The 9,089-nt window shown below is 38.0% G+C and overlaps 1 protein-coding gene across 1 annotated transcript in view; it reads left to right on the forward strand.

Annotated features, from left to right (window-relative positions):
• The first annotated feature begins 6,233 nt into the window (after positions 1-6,233).
• LOC118406779 (fibroblast growth factor receptor substrate 3-like) overlaps positions 6,234-9,089 on the forward strand; it is a 17,509-nt gene continuing 14,653 nt past the window's right edge. The window contains 1 exon segment of the mRNA XM_035807098.1: positions 6,234-6,361. The gene's annotated coding sequence lies outside the window, so the exon portion shown is untranslated.

The following is a 9,089-nucleotide window of genomic DNA, read 5'->3' on the forward strand; positions in this document are numbered from 1 at the left end:
CCGCCACATCCTGATGTGTGGCGATCGGCATATCACGAGCGTTTATTTTTGCTCAAAACTGCACGATTTTACCTCAGATTTCGCCCGTTTTTGACGCTGTTTCTGCAGTTATGCTCTATTTTGCATGTGTAGACTGCTTTGCAAAGTCTAACGTAGCTGTAGCAGCTTGCACTAGCCAGATTTCCCCCTGCAAACTGCGCAGACCTGGTCCCGGGCCCGAGCTCAAGAGAGACATACGATGTTTTGGCAAATGTTGGCAGAGAATATTTATTTATCTGGTCCGGGCGGATCGTTGCGAGCTACTCTAGGGTTGCTGGAAAACTTCCCAGACGGCACAAAACTCTTCTGAGGGGGCTGTAGTGTCGTCTGCAGGCCGGGGTGTTTGTTGTTGTTCCGGGTTGTTGTGGTTTGGAGGGTGATCTGATCATCATGTGAATCTGATGGCACGTATATCATCTCATACGTGGATTTGTTGTAGACATATTTTGAAGAAGGAGGGGGGGGGGGGGAGTTTGCATATGGATGGGGTGGGCACTACTGTTTTTACAGCCTTGCAGGGTGTAAATATATGTATGTGCATCAGATTTATCGCTTTGATAACTTGTTTAATGAGGATAAGGTTCCATGACATACTAGTACTTGTACAAATAGGTTTTATCTTAAATACACTGAACAATATCTATAACTTAAAATTTATGCAGTCAATAATTCTATAAAGCTACACTTAAGTGATATTTTCAAATACAAGCGAGAGCTCTGATTGACTCCTTCACACAGTATAAACAAGAATTCAGAAGTTTGATCCCAGTTGCATTGCATCTAATATATAAAATAGTTGATAATTTCAAATTTGAAACTCATTTATTGGAAATGAGTGACGATTGGGGGAGTGAACAGGAGCGATCAAACACTAGGGTAGTTTCCAGGTTTCTACAAATTGTGAAACTTCCGCAGTGTTTTTGCTGTGGTAGATCTATCGCAAAGTTATGACTCCGCGAGTATGTGTCTCCCGTATGCCAACTGTATGACAGATTTGCTTAACTGAATTTTTATCGAAAGCCTCCTTTATTCCTCCTATTGTGAAATAAATAAACCCCCTAAAAAGTACTAAGGTAAAAGTCTGGTCCTACAAGCAAATTTGCATCCAAGGATGGAGGGACGGGTCCTAAAGACAGGCCTGATGATTGCAGGCTACAATGTTTCAGTAGTGATCAGATATTTGATAAAAGAAAAACTGGTGTTACTTCTTAAACTTGGTTATTGACAAGGTTTTGTTCCAGATTCTAGTTTGAGTTCGTGTGAATGACTTGACTTTGTCCTCTTTGTGTCAATAAAGACCACGAACTGTCCAATAACAATCACACGTACTTAAGAGCTTGTTCTTGGAAACTACAATGCTTAAGAGGACTTTTGTTGTAATTGCTATTTACATACATTTAGTACTACATACATGTGAAATTCATCTGAAGTACAACCACTGTTATTGTTTCTCCAAATGCGTAGCAAATTGATTTAAGGATTAGGTGGCTGTGGGTTTAAAATCCAAAGTTATTTATCATGTAGTTTTGCTGATGAAACAATTGAGTAGAATGGCAAATTCATACATATAGCATAGCTACACAGCATCTTATAGCGAGATAGCAGACACCATAATGCATACATGGCAACTTTGATTTTAGAAATCAGTTTTGACAATCTTGATGTGTTTTTTTTTAAATCAGATTTCGTAACCTTGATACAAAAATCAGTTTGGATAAGTTTTGTAAGGAATGTCAGGTTACCCACAGAAATTCCTATCGTTCTCACTGATATTGTCGTCAAAGTATACAAGTTTCTCAAATTTCATATTTTATCGTCTCACAGTACCTTGTTTTACCATCTTTAAGTTTTCAAACTTGGGTTGTTCACTGGGTAACCCATAGTCGTGAAGTTGGTTGCTAATACAAGAAAACTTGGTTTCCCCCAGAAGTCAGGACAATCTTGATTCCATTTTCAAAATTGATGTCAAATCTTTGGCCTTAGGGAAAACAACTTTCCAACCAGTTCTTGCAATCTATCATGACAACTTGAATTATCAAGCAAAAGTGTGGAACATATTAGAAACATAAATGCAAACCATATTTGTTGGTACTGTTAGTTACTGTTGACAATGTTTCTATTGTCCATACGGAACACAAGCTTTGGTTTCTCTACGAAAATGAAGCAATGTATAGCCCATTTCATGGATGAGTAACCGACTCAAAAGGGGCAAGTACCAAACTTTTGTTGAAGGATTACTTGTCAGTGGTTGGTATGTTTATATACATGTACATGTACTGTGTTTCACTTAGTATTCTTTCTCCGTCACATATGCGTGAGAAAAATCCTTGTAGGACAGTTTCAACAGTGCTTTTTCTAAATTCTGGCCAAACAGTTGTATATTTGGGTAACAAATTTGACATAACAAACTTTTATGGCTGTGTGGTTCAGATATTTTTAGGTATCAGATTTCTATGACAAGCAGATATCCTTGCCAATATATACAAAATGGAGGCTATATATATCCTGGTAGTAAGTTCAAGTAGTAGTAGTACTAGTTGTAAGCACAGTCATCAAAATTTCAAATTTTTTGTTGTTGTTATTATTGTTTTCTCATATGCAACAATTTAAAGTATGATAGGTCATTCAGTGTAATATAACCAGTTGCTGCCGCACTGCATGCCTGCAAAGCTGGTGACCAGCTATACAGAAAACTGTATTAGGAATATAATAAAGAAATAGAAGTGTATTTCATATTCTTTACAAATTATATGCTTTGCTTTCAAACTCAAAGCAATATTGCAGCAGTTACAATTGTTTTTCTAGCACCGTACTCAATGTTTTTCCATGTATACACGGAAAGTCATATCAATTCTATAGCTCTCAATATTTTGGGTATACACACATACATGCAGCATGTAGTGCGTACTACAAGATATTAAGGGTTTAAGGATGTCGGACATAGATTTTTAGATTACAATACAGCCTGATCAAAATAGCAATAGCAATACTGTAAATGTCTTAACGTTTGCGGAGATTTAATATTATGGTAAGGAGAAAACGGATTGTTTGAGGTGGGTTTTACTTTACGATTGAAACAAGACAGAATAAGTAATTTTGTTGTGGTCGAAATTTTGCATTGAAGAGGTTACGGTGAACATTGAACCACCAGGAAAATTGTGATATTTAAAGTATACAGCACGGTACTGTTCTGCAATAACCAAATAAGGCTGAGGGTAATCTTATCATGCAGTACTTGATGATTCAGAACATGAATGTGATAGTCCTTTATCTGAGTCAAGTCAGTTCAGATTAGGTTTACCATTGTAATGTTATGAGCAATGCAGTAATCTAGCTAAGGACTAGACAAGGGGTGGGTATCAGTACATGGCATTGATGCAGAAATGGTAGGTCCAATCCGGAAAAAACTTGACCTGAAAAAATTGGACGACAGGTTTCCGGACCGATTAAAAAATGAATGAAAATTTTACTTTAATGTGATTGGTTGGAAAGGGGTGCAAGTCTGTTGTTTTGAGTCAAAATTTGACATGAAGGTTCATTTTGAGGTTGAGAAGTAAGAAGAATTTGATTGGTTGATTTTTTTGTCTGTAGTTTATGCAAATATTTTCCTTGCTTCTCACTTTTTTTCTGTTATCAACAATTTCTTTATCCAATTTTTCACTGCAATTTTGATACGCTCGTCACCTTTCCCACAACCTCTTCTCAGGCCAGTATCATACAATGTACAAAGGATACATGTAGTTACAAATTTGCACAAAAGCAACATCTAATATCATCACAGAACAGCCACCTCCATTATTGTATGACTCTTGAGACGTAACCTCTGAACACAAGGGTGCCAGAAGAACATATGGTAAGGGTTGGTTTGGACGTCTTGTCCTTGAAATGGCACCAAGTGACAGATGACTTGTCAAGGTCACCACATTCTCATGTCTACAAGGAGACACACAATCCGTATTACTTTCACCTTCGGCGGGCGGAATGAATCGTATTCCTTTGTTCTTGGAAATACAGTCATAAGTGCCCAAGAAGACCACTTTAGACTTGTAAAATATGGTCTGTCATGTGGACAGGTGGTCAATACTGACAGAATTCTTAGTTTAACGTCAGTGTGAATGGAAAATTATGATCTAAAGGACTATCAAAAAGTGGTCATATTGGCCAGGTGGGCCTTATGTAGAGGTGGTCACTAGTAGAGGTTTGACTGTAGTTAGTCCTACTCTCCAAGCAGAGGTTGGTGGGGAAGATTGTGACTTTTTTTATCACATACCCCATTTTCTGTCTGCATTCTGTCTTTTTGCTGGTGGGAGTGAGGATAGAAAATGGGTCATATGATAAAAACTTCATAACCTTCACCACCAACCTCTGCTTGGAGAGTAGCTAGTAGATTTGCAGTCAAAACCAAAAGTATCAATTATAACAGTAAAGTTTAGCATTTCAAGCAATTCTGATAAAAGGTATCGTTTCCATCATAATATTTTGTTAACTTACTGTTCAAGCAATGAAGTATGCAAAGCAAGAATAATTATATTTGCTTGCATGTTAATGTTTTGCCTTGTATTTGTAAATTCGGCAGTGGTAAGACAGCATATTTTCTCTTGTTGTTTGGATACTTACAAAATAGTTGCCCCATTTATGTCAACTCAATTCTTCATCAAACACTTGGCCATTCTTCTCCAATTTTTCCTCACAAAAAGACTTATACCACCAAGTTGTATCACAATTATTCGCTGCCCATTCTGCCCATTGACAACTGAAATCAAGTCAATCAATTTGCACTAGAGGGGTACAATTAATGGCCCTAAATCAACTCCCCTGTTTACCCAGTGTGTGACAAACAGTGCAGTCAACTGTACAAATGGCAGCCCTCCCGCTGGCTGGCTGTGTCAACATGCCTGAACTTTCAGGAGTAATTAGCACCCTCAGACAATCACTGAATCAGGCCAGGAGAAATCTCCACTGTAGGACTAGAACTAGTTCTCAGGAGTACTGGCCAACTGGGCTGTCTCCAGGACCTGTCCTTTCGTCCCAGAACAGAAATTTGCTTCTTGGAACAGAAGAAATTTTTTTGACCCATCAGTGCAAAAAATCTGAACTGCATGACAGAAGATTGATGGAAATGCATTTTCCTAGCCTTAAAATGACATAGATTTAACAAAGCAAACTCTTTTTCTAGCAGTGGTCTAGGCTCTGGCTTGTTCTAAGTGTCGTTTTAGGCATTTTTTTTGCCTTCCTATTCATTCAATTTTTTGTTCCATAGACAGGTTGTGTATGAAATAAGAATAAAAAAACATGACAAAATGGAATGACCAACAAAATGTCCAAGAAGGCGTCCCAAAAACAAGTGGGAGCCCAACAACCTCTGCTTGGAGAGTACTTTAGGCGCTTACAGTGCGACGAAAATCCCAGTGTTGTTACAAAACGTTTTTGGGAAGGTGTTATTATTGTGTTAAAGTTTAACAGGCCTGTGTTTGTACGTGTGGGCAGTTGTGAGGCAAAACAAAAATAAACAAGAGTTACTCATACCCACGTCCTGGGTCAATGACTCGTACATTGGAGGTGTTGCTTTTAATGTTATGTGCACATGAGTAAGACAATTTTCTCAGAATTGTTGAAGGCTGCTTGCGTTTGAAAGTTCGAGGAATTGATGAAAGGCTTGTTATCCTTTCATCACTCAAAATACAAATAAACATACCGACTTGCAACATGTAAAGGATTTTATGATTTCAAATCAAGAGCTCGTTATATAAAATGTACTTTGGTGTAAAGTTTTAGGCTTGATATTAAGGGTAACAAAATGAACGCTATGAAGAAAGTCTACAGCAGGAATTATAACTTCAGTAAGATATTAGTTTTTCTGTGTGGAACTTAAGATTTCTGACAACTTCTGATATTTGTAGATTTCAATAACAGAATTTTGAGCTCATTGTTGTATGGACACAGCAAATTGATGAAAAACTTAAATGTATCCATAAGGAGAGCATATATATCTTAATTTCACCATATGATTTCACCATATGATAATCGCCTTCAATAATGTTTCTCTAGACCTTGGACCTTATACCGGCAATATGTGATAGAGCCAGTTTGTTTAACTAGAAGTCGATGATAATAAAGGGAACACATCTGAGCATGTTATGAAGTGTTTGCAGAAATTTGTGTGGGTGGGTGTCTTGGTAAAGGGACACAAACAGTTGGAGACTGGTCCTGTTTGTCAGAGTTTGTACTTCTAGTGGGTAAAATTAAAAACAAACCAAAGTGCGGTGATTCAACCTACAGACCACACACTGTTAGGGGTGTGCCATGACATTAGGAGCACTCTGTAAGTGAGAAGGCTTTTTCTTTTCTTGTTCTAACTAATAAGCTTAATGCTAGTTCACCTTTATCCATTGGGGAACCTATATCCGTTGCTTTTGAAAACAGGGTATTTGGGGATATCACGTTGATGGACATTAGTTTCAAATTGCAATATTTTAAAAAACTATCACCCGCCGACTTTATGCGCCAAAATACACGTTTTTTAAAAAGCAACGGATATAGGTTATCCTACGGATAAAGGTGAACTAGCGTTAACAATTCTTGCAATGTTTTTCTTCTGTTGCACTCTATTTCCAGTTTTTTTAATGTGTATTCAATTCCCTTCCAATTTTTCCATTTTTTACATCATAGTGCATTTAGTGCTGTAGCCTCACAGAGATTCCACAAAATCGTCTTCTGGGAGGGACGTAAAACGGGGGTCCCGTGCTGCGCTAAATAGTAAATTATCCACGAGGGGATCACTTTTTTTTTCTGTACTACATCAGCAAGATGTCGGTTCAACTTGGACTCTTTATGAAGGAGACATTGAATAAAGGAAACATTATACAAAATTATGTGATTTTATGCGAAGTGTTGTTGAATTCACGTGGCGTTTTTTTCTCATCTCAGACTCTTTGCACTTCTATCCTTCTCTACATCGTCATTTCTGTGCAGACTGGAAGGCTATATGGGCAGATTTTACAAATAGACCGTCCGTTCATGTATCTGATGTTTTAGGTTCTTGAAATGCATGTAAGCTGTCCCAATTTTTCGTATTCCGCGGGCCAAAAATGGAAATCTCCGTCTTTCGGTTTTTCTCCAACATGGCGTCGCAGAAGCTGTAAACAAGGTCACTAGGGGTCAGTGGACGACTCCACTTTTACCAAGGTAAAATATCGCAACAAGATTTCTGATGTGTAGCATAAAATACAGTGAGTACGGTATAAAAACGATTAAAATCTATTAACTAAAAGTTAGTTATGTGAAAAGTAGACTAAGGTTGATTTTTGTCAAAGAAATAAGCCTACGTTAAGAAAGTTTTATTTCGACGTGACCATCTCGGCATAATGGCACATGCATCTACAAAGGAAAGTTGTGGCGGTTTGATGCTTAGAAATGATTATGAACTTTTTCTACTGTTTTTACCGACGAATTCCTGTCGTTTGGGAGAATTTGCGGCGTCAAAACTCATATCACAAGGGAAACGAAGTTATAGTTGTTATTTTTAAGTCCAGCATTTATTATGTGAACGAATCACTCTTCCGCCTCGCTGCCGAAAGCGCATGGAACCACAAGACCGGCGGGAAATTCCTCGTGCAAGGTGCAGGTTTACGATGTAAACAGAGACTGTAAACTACTACTAAATTAAAACTAAAAGTTATTTATGTAAAAATTGTATTTCAAAACGTCAGTGTGGTGTTTTATTTTCCCCCAAGAACAACATAATACTTCGTAGCGCCATAGCAAGATCGACCGAAATCACCGAAAGAGTACCGCGTACGCGTACACGCTCATGGAAATCCGCGCCGTTTCGCCCGAAAAATAGGGAATTTTGAGCAAAAATTCCGCGGAAATATGGGCAGAAAACCCCCAAAATTCAATTCTTTGAGGGTCCTGGCTAAACAAAGCCCCAATTTTCAGAAAAAAAAATAAACGTACCGTCCAAAATAAGAACGTACCGGGTGGATTGTGAGGCTGAAAAAAATAAACGTCCCGGTACGTTTATTAGGGACATGAGAGTAAAGCTACTGTGACTTGCTGTCTTGTATGAGGGTCTGCATGGGGGGTCCTGACAAAGATTTACGCTGAATTCAGAAGAACTCTCTATGTATTACGCTAAATCAAGGAAGGCAATTACGGTAAATTTGGTCGCCTCGCTACGAAATACGTAGATAAAATGGTTTTCCCTACGAATTACGGGAAATAAAAATAGGCTGTCTACGCCTTACGTAAAAGAGCATGCAGACCCTCTTGTATGTTATTGGGGTGAGTTTAGCCTGCCTACCTTCAACATTGTCTCCAAGAGTTACTGTAAACGTCCAATGTGTTTACACGTATAACTCCATTGTTTTCTCATCAACTCGGGGATAACATATTTCTTGTTTGACAACAATCAGCGTTAGAGGTATGCAGAGGTTATCCACTGTTTAACGTACTATTGTAAAGAAACAGTTACTTGTAAATCATCATGATATCCTTATAAAAGCCTTCTAGCAGTAGTATTATAGATATATATTATGGTGTATTATAGCACCATTGGAGTTATACCCTTTCTTCCTAGCAGTATTTTCAAAAAGTCTTGATTCAGACAAACATTTGAAAGACAGATACTCGTAGTCCTTACGTTGAACCCAAGTTACAGTTTAGAGTTAGCTTTTAGACTAGAGAAGACATATTCTGTTACAGTATAGTGTTTTACACTATTTGTTTGTTTGTCCTCTTTCATTTTACGTTGTACCTGCAATTAGACCTTGGGCAAGAATTTGCAACAAACTGTTATTATAGTTTTTTTTGCATAGAGGTATATATCTGTATTTGCTTGGATATCTACAGAGGTTGTGTCGGGCATGACATCAGTACATGAAACGTCTGTCTCCTGGCCTGTGTAATATTACTCAAGTCTTTCATCATATTCATAAGAAGGAGGTGTATAGACCCGCCCACTCCACACCACACAGGGATTAGTAATCACTCATTTCCATCTGTCCGCACCTGCATCACTCCTCCTCACTTCCCTCAACACACACAGATAT

The sequence above is a fragment of the Branchiostoma floridae genome, chromosome 19, assembly GCF_000003815.2.
Source record: "Branchiostoma floridae strain S238N-H82 chromosome 19, Bfl_VNyyK, whole genome shotgun sequence".
Taxonomy (NCBI): domain Eukaryota; kingdom Metazoa; phylum Chordata; class Leptocardii; order Amphioxiformes; family Branchiostomatidae; genus Branchiostoma; species Branchiostoma floridae.